This window comes from Cynocephalus volans, chromosome 2 (genome assembly GCF_027409185.1).
Source record: "Cynocephalus volans isolate mCynVol1 chromosome 2, mCynVol1.pri, whole genome shotgun sequence".
Lineage (NCBI taxonomy): Eukaryota > Metazoa > Chordata > Mammalia > Dermoptera > Cynocephalidae > Cynocephalus > Cynocephalus volans.
In genome coordinates, this window is record NC_084461.1 from 62270566 (window position 1) to 62285929 (window position 15364).

The window sequence follows — 15364 nt, forward strand, 5'->3', positions numbered from 1 at the left end:
ATATATCTTCTTAGCTAAGCAGACTTTCTTTAACTAATCAACACTCTGCCAAGGAAAAAGGAACATTCTGCCAGAATTTAAACTGGGAAAAAAGAAAGTCCTCAGGCAAGTTTATATAAAACCCAAGAAAAGTGATACATAATAAATTAAATAGACTGAAATAAGTAAAGCATGAATATTTAACCACTTGGCTATTTTAATTTAAAAAGGAGCTGTGAGACCAAGACTCATACAGGATGGAAAGTTGAAGCCTTGATTGGCAGTATAGAAGCTGTCCTGAATCTTTCTTTATTCAGCACACTGGCAAACATAACGTGGCACCAACGTGGCATCAAGGTGCTGGCCAAACCTAATGTTTGCCAAGGACTGACCATGTCCCAGAATCAACGTGGCTGAGGAACTTGGACCCAGAACATTCGGTACAGCGAGCTTCTTGCACCATTTGAAGCTTGCAGGCACCAAATGACAAGCCAGACCATTTTGTCAGGGTCCTGGAATGGAGCCAGGCCCCCTTATGGAGACCAGTCACCCTGGCTCAGACCCCAAAGCAGAGATGAGTACAAACACATCCAAGCCCTAACTGCTTGGTGCCCTGAGCGGGTGAACACTGAGCGTGGGGTCAGACAGCACGGCTGAGGAAGCGGCTGCAGAGGCCGAAGGGGGTCCCACTGCCAGACACAGGGACGCCTGGTCCAGCCTGAGCAAAAGGCGGCTCTGTGTCCTGCGAAAGGTTATTCTCCCTCTCTGGGCCTCAGTTTCCATCTGTTTGAAACCCTGCCCTTTGAGGTTTATATAAAATTGATGCTACACCCTCACATTCCATGTCCTGTCAGATGTCCAGGGCATGCTCCCCAATATTTCTTTGCACAAAGGTAACTCACAGTTCTCTGCCTTCGCGGGTTCACTATCTGGGAAGAAGAGTGGATGTGTGACAAACAGCAAGGCAAAGCTCAAGAGGGGAGACTTACTGACTGGGCCGTGGTCCATGAGTCCACTTCATGTCACTGCGGAAAGATGTGTGGAGGCAGCATGACAAAGCACGGCAGCCACGACCAACACTTATAAAATGGCTTCTGTGTACCTGGCACTGTACTGAGAGCTTCATATGCACAATTTTATTTCATCCTCACAGTTCTGCAAGATAGGTGTTATTATCATCTTCTGCATTTTATACATGAGAAATAGACTCAAAGAGGCTAGGGAACTTGCCAGAAGGGAAGGGCTAGTGAGCACCAGAGCTAACACCCAAACTCAAGCTTCTGACCCAAAGCCCATGCTCTTCAGCATCACACCGTACTGTTCATGACGGCAGGGTGGGCCAGAAAAACAGCCAGTCCTGCCTTTAAAAACATTCTGTGATCTATGTGGATATAGAGAACCAGTGGACAGGTCTGGGAGAGCCCATGCTCTTGTTTGGCCAGGTCAGAGCTTACATGTACCTACCACAGACATTGCTTAAAATGAAAGAGTTTGTTGATTCTTGTAAATAACTATTACAGTTTGACAGGTAACACTAGAAGATATCAGCTAAAGCAACAAATTAAAGTACCTAATGGTAGAAGCAAAAATAGACTTTTCTCTTAGTACTAGCAAACACAATAAAATGCTTTGTAGTTCTACAGCTCTTTCTACCTAATAGCTTAGTGTTTCTCCAAAACTTTTATAACCCCCTGTATTTCTTTGTTCTTTTAAACTGCCTCATTGTCTCTTAGTAATGTGCAATGTAATAGAAACATCTAGAAAATTTTTCTTTTTTCACCAATACCATCAAAGTACATTCATTTCATATTCAAGGAGAATGAAGCATGGAGAAATTGACTACGTCCTGGATGTGCACTAAGGGACCAGGGGACAGAAATGGGGGGAGGATTCTTATTAACAAACCTGTCTCTTCTATGACTTACAAGTCATCGCTTTGTGATCGACAGACAGATTCCAAGTTTCCTCAGAAGAGATTACCTGCACAAACAAATTCTTACCACCAAGCCTAAAATGCTTTTCACAGGCAATAGTGAAACGCTCTGGGGAAGTTCAAGCTGGCAGTCTTTTTTCCTTGTGAGCTCCATAAATGTGAAATCAGGGGGATAAACGAGAAGGAAGAAAAGCTTTCTTTCAACGTTACTTACTGATGGAAGAAACACCGATTTTGTCAGAGCTTTATAAAAATAGCTCAGGTCTAATTTAATGTGCCATTTCAGTTGAATCTCACACCCATCAGCCCTAGGAGAACAGATTTTCACTCCTAGGGTTTACATGCAAGCAATGCCCCGTGGTCTGCCCTTCAGAACCCCAGCCAACTGTACCACATCATACCAGGGTTCAACCCTGTGTTCGAGCTCCCTGAGCCTCCCATTACTTTTCTTCCGCTCTGTCAGGAATGTACCTCCCTGGGTGGAACTACAGGCTTCCAGGTTAAAATGTGACCAGCCAAGCTTCTAGGTGCTTCTCCTGCACAGGGGCATTTCCTGATGGCTATGCTAGTTACAGTCAGCCAGGCCCTGCCTCTTTTGTTACTGTGTCATTTCCTGACTTGTACTTAGGCCCATTAAACTGAGATAATAAGCACTTATTAAATTGTGTTCAGATAATAAGTCCATTTGTGTGTGTATTTAACCATACCTTGTTAGGTTTGTGAAAGGTGAGGAAGGGAAGCTGGCCTAATTTTTTTCCTATGGAAAATAATTTAATGGCAAAGGAGGATTTTATTTTATATTGCATATTTCTATTCATGCTATATATATTATATAATATATAATGTGCATTAAATGTTTATATTTATGCTATTTATTTATATTTACTGTATTGCTTAAATTTTTACAATTAGAATATATCCACATAGTCTTATGTAATTTAACATGCACTTTTAAAAAGGTTGAATGTCACAGTTACATTCAGAATTTTAAAAAATACTATGAATATGTTTATCTTAAAGAAACCTTAGGAAACGTTGATTAAAAAGGCTCTATTACACATCATCCATACTCATACTTTTCAGAGATAACCTCTGATAATACTTAAATGTATGATATTTTACCTTTTTTTTCCTCCTCTGGACACATATGCAATACATAAAGATATTTTCCTAGAGATATATACATACACACACACACAATTAAATTATATCTGCTGTTGAAACTGTCTTATGCCCTTTCACTTAAAAATGTATTATAAACATCTTTCCATTTGTGGATATATATATATATATATATATATATATATATATATATATATATATATATATATATATATATATATATATATGTAAAATCTGTCTTAAGGTGGCAATTCCATTATTAACTACCAGTATTAATATTCCATTATTAACTACTACTGTTAATTTTAATTTTTTCTAATATAAACAATACTGGAAATAATATTCCTGTCAATGCATTGTTGTGCTCATGTCTGATTATCGTCATAGGATAAACTCCCAGGTGAGTGGATCAAAGGGCATATCTTTTCAAAGGCATTCCATGCCTATTGCAAAATTGCCCTCTAGAAAAATTATGTGTTTCATCCTCCCACCAGCAGTGTGTGAGAGAGTCCATTTCTCCATGCTCAGGCCAGTGTGGGTATTATAATTCTTTTTAATCTTCCCCAATTTGATACGCAAAAATAAAATGGTGACTCATTGTTTTTAGGTGAAATGGGTTGAATGTTTGTCCCCTCCAAAACTCATGTGGAATATTGATCTCCAATGTGGCAGTGTTGAAAGATGAGACCTCTAGGAGGTGATTGGCGGGGCCCTCACGAATGGGTTAATCCATTACTAGGTTAATGGATTTATGGGTTATCATAGGTGTCGAGTGGTGGCTTTATAAGGAGAGCACTGGCTCTGCAGAGTCCCCACCAGGAAGAAAACCCTCATCAGATGTGTCCCCTGGACCTTGGACTTCCCAACCTCCAAAATAAATTTCACTTTCTTTATAAATTAACCAGTTTCAGGTATTCTGTTAGCAGTGACAGAAAACTGACTGATAGAATAGGATAATATAAAGTGCTGTATTATTACTTTTTTAAAGAAAGTATTAGCAAAACTAAACATTTTTCATTTATTTTGGATAATTTGTGTTTCTTCATTGGGAATAAGCTATTTACATTACCATGTTTTTCCTATTGAACTGTTTATTTTTCTCATTTAGCTGCAAATGTCTTCATATATTAAGAATACCAATCATTTGTCTTTCATAAATATTGCAAAAGTTTCTCAGTTTTAATTTTTCTCAATTTGATTTATAGCACTTTTGACTACTGAAGTTTTAAATTTATATGTAGTCAAACTTGTCAGTTTTTTTTTCTTATGGATTCCAGCATTGGTGATATTTGCTACACTATTGATTGAAATTACTTATTTTATGGTATATTTCAAACGTGGAATTTAAGCTAATATACATCCTAAGCCAGTTCAGATGCCAGCCTGAGCTGTAGGTATGCTAAACAACTTCAGCAGAATAATGAGATTTCTGCTAGAATTCTAACAAAGATCCTCAGTGTTGAGAGCCCAAGGAATACTTGAAGGTATCCAGAGACATGTGTTTACACTGAAGAAAAGCTTTAAAATCAATGTCCTAAACGTCACTGAAACATCAGTGTGGCAGATAGTATTTTCTACAGATAGCCACAACAATATCTCCTGTCCTACCTGTTCTTCTTATGACGTGACTTTGACCCTCCTTCATGGAGAAGTTGGGTCTGTGCCCCCCACCCTTAAATCTGGACATGCTTGTCACCACAGTGGAAGTAACACTATGTGACTTCCAAAGCCAGGTTATCAGAGGTCCACACTGCTTCCTCCTGGTCCTGCAGCTAAGAATCTGATGGTGATGAAGCCACCATGAGTGAGAAAGCCTAAACCAGCCCCCAGGGAGAGGCCACCCAAGGAGGCCTGAAGTAGAACTCCTGAGGAGAGAGATGCAGAGCCAGCTGCCGGCTGCCCAGCCCTGCCCTATCCACACCTGGCTTCTCCAGCTCCAGCTCCTTGCAAATCGGAGAGTCTAATAGGAGATACGACAAATGCAACTGTAGGTGCCTCTCTCGGAACATCTTGCCCTTACAACTTCAGACCATATCAACCTCAGTTCCAGTTGCCAGCATCTGCACTTCCTTGATGACCCCCCAAAGTCTACTCTATGTGCCCATGTGGTAGGCCAGAAGTGCCAAGTGGCTCATTCCCACTTCTTCACTGAAACTAGCCCTCAACCACTTACTAATGCACATGGTGTATAAGCACTCCAGCTCCCTCACCCCTCAGGCAGGATAACACAGATCTACACTGGCTCCCAGAGTCCCCAGAGGGACCACATTCCTGTTACCCACAGTAATAACTTACGCCATAAAGACTCCTTTATTCTCCACCTTCCTTTTTCTGTCTCACTTCCTTGTTTCCCTGACATTTTGTTTTTTGTTTTATCTAGGATTGCCTCCCAACTCAAGTATATGCACTCAGATCTTTCTCAGGGTCTGCTTCTGAGGGAACTCAGACTAAATGGGAAAATGGTGAAGAACTTATCATGTAGTGTGATAGGGAAAATACCTGGTATTGTGATCACATGTAAGAAGGGACCTGGCCCCACCTTGGGGGTCAGAGGAGGCCTCCTGGGGAAGATGATGCAGGCCTGAGTGAGATCCGACCGACAGTGGGACTAGAAGAGCAGGGAGCAGACCTGGCATGGGGGGAATGCTAGTCAGAGGGGTCAGAGCGACAGAGGCCCAGAGGCGAGAGCAAATGTGGTCGGTTAAAGGGAACAGGAATGGTTCGGGGTGGCAGGAATGACCGGGAAAAGAGTGAAGATGAGTAAGGAAGCCGGAGAGGTAGGAAATGAACAGATCATGAAGGAGCGTGTTTACCAGGCTAAGTGTAGTGAAACGTGCCTATTTTCAGCAGAAATCTTTATCATTAGCTTTACAGGCCTCACCAGGAATTAGATATAAAATGTGGCACTTGGATAGTCTGAGCATTTTTCTACATATTTTCCTTAAAAACTAGTTCCATCCATTTTGCCCTGCCCTTCCTTGGGGAGCTTTTTCTCATCCTATGGGAAGGTGTGCCCTTGTCTTTAAGTCCCTGGCTTAAAGTTTAGCTTCTTAGTAGGGGATTATGTGCCTTTCTCCTTTGTACCCACAAAGGGCCTACTATAAAGCCCTGGTCATGCTAAATGCTTCTTGCATCTTGGGGTCTTAACTTACCCATCTCTTTCCTCCCTTTCTCTCTCTCCTTCTCTCCCTGTCCTCTCCTCCCCCACTCAGAACTTCTCTGTAGTCAAACCACATGCATGAATCACAGCAGCATCTCCCAAAGGGGAAAACCCCTCTGTCAACCAGCTGGTCCAGCCTCATTCCATTCCCATTGCTGAGTGGGAACTTCCCCATTACACAGCCAGCTGCATTATGTGCGGAACTCAGAGGAGGGAGTTAGGTAACACAGCCCCGTGTGTGCTGAGCAATCCTCTCTCATCTCACCAAACTCTCCCAAGTCCTCAGCTCTCCCATCATCTTCCATCTTGTTTTCCTTTTTTTGAAGGATCTAGTTCTTTGCCTTCAAGTCCCACTTATTAAGAAGGGCATCCTGGCCTTTGGAGTGAAAATGAGAAGTGATCCAATTTATGAGACAATAGGAAACATGTACTCCCCATAGTGTGCTGAGAGAAAAGGATGAGTTCAAGATATAGAGAAATTAGAGTTTAGAGCTTGAGTAGCAGAAACTCTTCACCTTGGAGCTGAACAAACCTTTTCTGTAAAGGATCAGATAGTAAATGTTTCAGGCTTTGCAGGCCATAGAGTTCTGTCGCAACTCTGCCTTTGTGGTAAGAAAGCAGTCGTAGGCACACCTGAACATGGTCATGGCTGTGTCTTGATACAACTTTACTTACTCTAACAGGCAGTGGGTAAATGTGACCACAGACCATAGCTGGCTGACCCTTGATCTAGACCAACGCTGTCATTATACAAATGAGGGCACTGAAGCCCAGAGGGATGCGTTCCAGTTCACTCCTGTAACTAATGCTGGTGTCACACTGAGGCCCTGGGGCTCCTGACCCTTGCTCCTCTGTCCTTCCTACTGTTCCAGTCAAGACTTAAGTCCTGCCTGTTCCACTCTGACTTGTATTTTTTATCATCACTCCTCCCCAGCCAGTTTGTCCCAACTTGAGAGTCTGAAAGTTCCCAACATTTGGGAACTGTAGACAGATATCAAAACTTTAAAGGTTGTGGACACTTTCCCAGTTCCTTTCATTTCTAATATCTATGTCTAATAGATAATCTAATTATCTATGTTCCCAGTTTTCCTTTCATTTCTAATATCTATGTCTGCTTTTGGAGTGATCGACCTCCACTCCAGTGGACCCTGTGCGTCGGGCAAGCATACTGACAAGTAGTCAGAGGGATCGTCCTCAAATTAAGGAGACCTTTTCTCACTTGCTCAAATCCAAAGGAAGTGTCTAAATTTATAGGGAGACTTTTAAGTAACACAAATATGAAGAGGCTGAAGATGAAAACAAAGTAAACAAAATGATGAAACCTAGCTGAGTCACTGGTAGGACACTCTAAATTGCTTAGCACACTGTCAATGACTTTAAAAGGCAAGGACAACAGACTAGTTCTCACAAAGAGGATTGTTTTGTCTCAGGTCTCAGCCAAAATAGGCCCCGTGACTTGAATGTTCTGAAAGTTTCTCTCAGTTATGGAAGAACTTATCTGTCTTTTTAAAAACAGTCACCTTGACCCTGTTTCTTCAGAGTGCAAAAGAGAGAGGGCAGAACATTCTCAAAGGCTCAAGCAAAGGCACTGTGGGCTCTTCTCTAACCCGGGACCATGACAGTGAATGGCCTGGATGGATAGCATAGCATTGAATAATGAAAAAACTTCTTCTAGTCCAAAGGATTTGTTCTAATTGTTAGACCATCCCCACACTCAGGAATTGTAGCTGTAGATGTGCAGCAAGGCACAAGTCTTACCTGTGCACAGTGTGGTAACATCTTTCATTTCCCCTTGGCCATTTCAGCCGTTTTCTGGAAACAGACCTTAATCAGTTTCAGTAGGGTCAACTTCAGAATGGCTCCCAGCATTCAAAAGAATTAGTTAATAAATAAAATGACATGGAACTATACCTGGGGGAATTATATTTATTCTAACGATAACTTAGGAAACATATGAAGTTACTGTCCTGACGATTAACTTTGGCAGCTACTTCAGTGAAAATAAAAGAGAATCTCTTTACCTCACTTTTTGCTCCACCATTTTTTAGAATTTGACTCTCAGCACTGAAAGTCTCCCAGCAACCAGGAAGTCAAAGGACACTGATAACCAACCAAAGATGACAAGACTCATTCTTGAAAGTGAGGGATTTAAACTAATGCACCCCTCTCCCAATCCAGGTAGCCTGCCCAGATCTGTGCCACTGTCTCCTAGACATTTTATACTTATATCTATTTTCATATCTATTTAATAAAGAAAAAGCTAAATTCCCTAATGTTATTATAGCATCAAGAGATTCCCCACCTCCACCTGTCTCCCTGAATCAGTTTTTCTCAAATATTCTTAAAACTCAATGGGTAATCAACATATATCTGGTAAATAAATAAATGTGTGAATAGAAGAAATATATGAATTTCAAAAATCACTCTATTCACTATCTATGAACCAAGAAAGAGGTAACCTTTCCTGAAAAGATTTTTCAAAAATGTCCATGAAATAAAACTTTTTTCTCCAAACCATCAGAAACTGTTGATTATAACATTTTACGTAACATAATAAGGAAGGAAAACTTTCCTAAATGCCTGTTATGCCTAACATTTTGCTTAAATTATTTTATTTATTTATCACTTTTCTGGAATGTAATTGCTATCCCTATTTTATAGATGAGAAAATTGAAACTCAAAGAGGTTAAAATGTTTTGATCAAGGTCACAAGCTAGTAAGTGACAGACCCTAGATTTAAAGTCAGTCTGTCCAACCCCAAACTCCTTGTGTTTTCTGTAACATGATGTGGCCTTTCTAGTCTAATGAAAGAAAGGAAAGATGACATCTGCAGAATGAGATGACCACAATACTAGTGCTAAGAGTGAAGAAGATCAAATTTATTATACAGAAAACAAGTAGTTGTCCTGTTTCAAAGTTATAAACACCAAAAGGCGATAAGATTAAAGTTCACTGGAAGTTCCTGGTTGCACCAATAAAACTCAAAACTCTCAAGTTCCCAACTCACTTCTTTTTTGGTTCAGTAGATCACATTGATTTAGATGCTTTGGAGAAATCTGATATGGACATTAGAATGTGTAAATTTACAAATAAAATGTGTGTGAACCTCAACAAAAGAGCTGCCACTCCTAACTCAAGTCTCATGTCAAGAACATGGTTAATGCCACCACCATAAATATTAATGAAATATAAAATATTTACAGTGAACAATAATGCAGCTTTTATGAGGGGGCAATCATAAATAATATTTTTATGAGTAGCGAGAAACTTCTTTTCCTTTATTATTTAAATCCATTAAAGAATGACTTCAACACTTTGGAATGCTAGTCTTAAAGATCTGCCAGTTTTGCATTGTGTGGGAGGAGAAACGGCCTCACTATCATTGCTTCTATGCAACTTATTGAAACACGCTCATTGATTTTTGCATATATCTAGCCACAGATTCCTTTTTTTTATTTCATGGGATACTGATCATGCCTATAGTTTAATGGAATAAATGTTATGCATTGCTTTGAATTAACTGGTAGTGTACATAGTCCAAAACAAGCCTTGAATTGAAAGCCTCCATATTACTTTGTGCAGATATAGGAAGATGCTAATTTGTAAATAGTGAAAGTGAGAATAACCACTAGATTATTTAGCAAAGGCACCTCAACAAATAAAAACTGGTTCATCAAACTGCTTGGTATATGTAAGACCCCCAAACTGACTTAACTTGACTAGCTGTTGGGCATTGTATACATACAATCTAGGTTCACTGTCTTGTCAGGATGAAAGAAACAAAGATATTCAAGTCATTTAAGTTTTTCTCTGTGTAATGAGGATAATGTCACATTTATAGTTTTGTAGTGAGTATTAAATAATATAATGGATATAAAATGTGAGGGAGTTCTGGTAAGTAGCCACTGAGATGGATGTGATTGCTGTCGTTATTGTTATTTCTACTAATACTACTGTTACCTCACAGCCTGCACTCAGTCACTGGTGGAGCCACCAGTATGATGCATGCAGTGATTCAGGTTCTTTGGGAAGACATTACAAAGCCAGGCAGTTGCCCTATGTGACTCTAAAAGAGGCCACAGTCCAGAAAACTACAAAGGAAAACACAAACACTACCACTCTTCCTTTCTTACATGGGGGAGGCCAAAAGCTTTCCAATTCCATTCTCCAGTTACCAGTCTCTAAAAAACTGAGGGAATAGTTGTTAAATTTCAAGAAATATGCTTTGGGAAAAGCAAACCGTTTTCTTAAACCTAAATTGAATAAGAAACTGTAATGCAAAACATTTCCACATGGAGGATTTGTGAATCATGTGCAAGAATAAACTGCTTTCTTTGAAGGCAAAGGCCCTTGATGTGGTGAGCGCCCGACAACAGGCTACTGCTAGGGTCATTCCAAAGACTTTGTCCTTCTCAGTCTATTCCCAGTGGTTCATAATTCAGTACAGAAACTTGCCTGAAAAGTGAACTCCTGGGCCAGCTGGGCTCACTGAAAGGCTGGCCATGTTGAGCTGGAACAGAGGCATGACTGACTCATATTCAAGCTGGTCTGGAGTGCATACTGACCTTGCATCTTTCTCCCTATACTCGAAATTTTCCCTCCATCCACATCTCTTTACAGAGATTGTCCTACCCACACACACCTCAGAAACTTCTCCTCCGCACTCTCATCTTCCCAGCCTTTCTTCTAAATCCTGGGCACAGTGTTAGACTAAGAGTGGACACTGGATCCTACCAAGGTCAATCAGATTTGCCCTTCCAGGGACTTGGAATAGGGACCCAGAGATTGGGCTGGTTAGCTCTGGGGAGTATAAAGGGAAGGTCACATAGACTCAGGGAGTAGGTGGCTATTTGCAGGGAGACTATGGAAACCACCTGTAATTAGGTGAGTTGGGAAGTGAGTCTGCAGGTAAAGAAAGATAAAGTGAGCATCTTCCAGTGATTTCCAGTTCCCAGGAGGCCTTGCTGTCTTTCCGATATTCGTGTTTCTGTGGGATTTCTTTGTATCCTTATAATAAACTCCTTATTCACTTGAGCTTCCTCGAAAGGATTTCTGTTCCCAGAAACCAACAGGTTTCTGGCTAAAATATCCTCTACCCACTTTGGCATTTTAGTTTGAACTCACCCCGTCCCTGCCCTAGTCTCCCAGAGGCTGCAATCACCTTCTACCTTAGGGAGTGCCTGACGGGTAGAAGCTAGGTTGATTGCTGATGAGAAATGGGAAAGAGGCAGACACAGAAACTCGTGAGAAATAAACAGTGAGTAACTCGAAGAGAAGATCAAAGTTCTGTCCTGCCCTAAACAATAAGGTGGGGCAATGCTAGAGCGTTTGAAAAACAGGCTGTCTTTTCTCATCTGCCTTAGGTAGGTCTTAGGTTATTTCAGTAAAATTTGGAGCAAAAACCGAAAGTGTCCCTGCAGCCCAATTCCATTCCTTTATTCCAAGAGGAAGACGGTTATAAATTTACCCCAACACATGTACAAACACACACACACACACACTCACACGCACACTATTTTATCTGCTTTAATAGGCAACAAATCTCTATGGTGTTTAAACTAATCATTGCAGGTTATTAATAAGAAAGTCTTCCCTGAAGAGAATACAAAATCACTCATAAATAAACAGTGTCCCAGAAGGGACATAGACAAAAGAGAAGGAAGAGAGTGATTTCAAAATAGAAAGGGAAAAAAGTTGGTTTTGTTTGTGTGGTTTTTATAGCTCTATAGAATATGGAGACTCAAAGATAGAAAGAGTGTGGTTCATTGGAAAGATCCTTGGACTTAGAATCAAGGAGCTTATTATTTGGGAAAAAAGACAAGACAGGTGCATAAATAGAAGCATACAACAAGACAGTGACAAACGCTGTAAGAGACAGACAGATAAAGAGGTGTGGGGCTTTGGAAGAAGGGAAATATTAATTCCAAGCGGGAATAAATAAGGCAGACTTCATAGTAAAAAGCAGAACCAAAGGAATAATTTTAGGCAAACTAACAAGATCATGAACTAGACATTGGATTGCAAAGCCCTGACAGGAGTATTTGGAGCACAGTGACTCAAATGACTACCACCAGAGGAAGTTGGACTTCCTCATCCCACAATATATGTCTCCGTGGCTATATCTACTCTGGGAACCGAGGGTTGAATACCTAAATATAGCTGTAAACACTTCTAGGAAAGGTATTAGGAAAAGGTTACTATAAGAAAAAGTGGGATGACTAGTGGACATTTTCTGTGAGCTGATTAGGAGATTATTTAGAAGTGTCCCTACGGCTGCCTTGGCCTTGAACCTACAGGGTTCTCCAGTCCAGGACAGGTTTTTAGGTTAGTCTCTGGGTTCCCACACTACAAGTTTTCCTCACTACATGTGACACAAGAATTCAGGTCCCCGACCCCATCATGTGCCACAGAATTGGGGTTTGGCTCTCTCTGTTAACTCTGGTTCTACCCATGGTCCAGGGCAGGGAGCCTCAGTCTGTGCCAGCCTAGGGATGGGGTGGAGATTTTCCTGTCCCCATTCACGTGAGCTTTTTGGTTCTCAGCTTTGTCTTGAGAACCTAGTTCTGGCTCCCTCTGACTCATCAGGCCAAGTGACTTCCACTCCCACACCGGCCGTAAAACCTTCTCTAAGCCACACATCTGCCCCGTGTGTCACCCCAGCCCTCGTGGCCTCCACTCTCTCGCCACTGTGGTTCCCTCTTCATCTCCGGCGTTTGAAGTTTCCTTTTCTTGCTTTTGAATTCAACCAGGTATTTTTAATTTAAAAAAAAAATTAAAGCATTTTTATGCCTTAAGACTGGGATGGGGGTCTCCCATGGAAGCTCAGCCTACTATCTCGAACGAAAGTCCTCCTTAGTCAATAAGTGGCAGAGGTGGGTTTCAAATCTAGATATTCTGAATCTAAAAACAGGGGTAATTTTTTTTATTCTTATTATAATGTGTTTCCTTCAGGGAATCCCAATAAGGTTGAAAGATTTATCCAAGGTGAATTTTAACAAAGGAAGGATAGAGGTAAACTCATGGAATTATTACTCCTGAAAGCGATTACAGGTGATGCAATTGAGAAGGTTTTAGAAAAGTGTCATGTTTAGAAAAACCTTACCATACACTGAGATTTCAGAAAAAAGTTCTTAGAGCAAGAAATGTAGCTGTCTGGGGGATGAGAATATTCTAGAGACTGTTCTTCACCTTCTGAACTTGGCATTGAAGGCAGCTTGCCTCTCACAATGTTCCCCTATGTGAACAGGGCTCTAACCCCACCTGGTGATTCTTATACCCTTTCTGGCTGTTGCAGGAAGGAATCATAACTTGTGATACTACTCTCATATACAGATCATGCCATCTCATCTCTCCCATTCATTTGCCTGTGTACATACATACTCCCTATATGAAGCCAACAAGATTATGTTAAGAGCAAGGGCGTTAGGAAGAAGTGAAGAAGTCAGGAAACCTGCTATGTCTTGGCAGACAGTCTGAAGAAATATGGGAACCATAAGTACTCCTAGAAAAAGAGGGCTTTTGCTCTCAGCTGCTACAACCCTCAGGTAGGCTGCCATGCTCCTTACACCAAATTTCCACACATTAGACAGCAAAGTTTCAGCACAGAAACAGCTATATCAATTATTCATAGTTTTCATTTCCACTAATGCTACCTTCTAAAATGCAAGTAATTGAGAATTGATTATTGACTCTGCTATAACAATTCAGTTAACTGACTTGCCTGGAAAATGGAGTGCTTGGTTAAGTGAGTTTCCTGTTTCTAAATAATTTAGGAGTTTAGAACCTGTCTCTGAAATTCTCCTTTATGCATTTGTAGATAATATATTGACTTAAATTAATAAACACTTATCGAATACAAAATATGAGAGCAGGGGCTTCTGCACAAGCTTGGGTTTCCATTAAGGCTCTGCACCTCATTGGGTACATGACCTTCCTTGGGAAAGTTATTTACCTGCTGAGCCTCGGTTCCCTCACCTGCAGACTGGAAAAAATGAACCTCATTTCCTGGGATTATTGTGAGGATTATATTAGATTACATATGAAGAATGCTTGGCGTGGGACCTGATGCAGAGCTCACACTCAACAAGTAGCACCTGTCACTGCTATGGTTGTTATGAAACTGAAACTGTCTCATTGCAGAGGAGGCTCTCAGAGCATGACAGATCCAAGGGAGACTCAGAGCAACCCACAACCAGTCATTTGGAAAAGGTGAGGTTGGAAAATGAAAGCAATGATTGGCCGATGGATTTGCACAAGAGTATGTAGGCAAGTAAGGACTAGATCCTGGGCACCCGGCTGGTGACCGAGCTTATGCTGCTTGAGTCAGTACCCTGCAGCCCATGTGGTTAGTTGTTGACAGAGAAGAGAATTCCTTCTCTTTATCAGATGCAAATCCCTAAGAGGTTTGATTTAAGAGCCATTTTTGGACTAGCTGCTATAACCCAGCAGTTGGAGCCAAGATTGTCTCTGTGTGATTATAGCTTGGTAGAAGGAATCATGGCCTGGAGTCTAGCTAAGGAGATTTAGACTGTTGTCATTTATGGAATTCCAGCTAATGAGCTCTCACACAGCAGGACGTGGTTTTAGGCAGATCAGGCATTCATTCCTTAGAAAAGCCATCCCCTCTGGCCTCTCTAGTCCACGCTCCAGAGCCCCTCTCTGGTTTCCCACACGCAGTGTTTATTCCTCTGGGCATTGCTTCTCAGGAGGCTGGGAAAAAAGAGATTGGTCTTCCAAGGTTACCGAACTTATCTCCTTCCCTTTGCTATACAAACAACTTGTGTGAAGGCCACCCAGATTTCTGCAATTAAGGAGGAACTTGCAGGGAATGGGATGGCCGAGGCTGTACTATATTCTGCCAAGATGAGGCTCAAGTTGCCTCTGTGGGAGAACTTCCCTGCCTTTGCTAACTAAGCAGCCTTCCTGTCCATGGGTGAAGGGAGCATATGGGACTAGGAGCTGGAGTCCAAAGTCACTTTTCTCGCCTCTGGGCAATGTTCTGAGCTCATTCAGGGTCTGCTTATGGACCAAAAGTTGAGAGTGATTTCATATTAGCAACAGAGATTCAAACAAGGAAAATCCAATAAATATTGATGACCTATAATAGTGGTTCTCAGAGGATGCCCTGGAACAGTAAGTAGCAGCAGTATTACCAGATATGGTTAGAAATG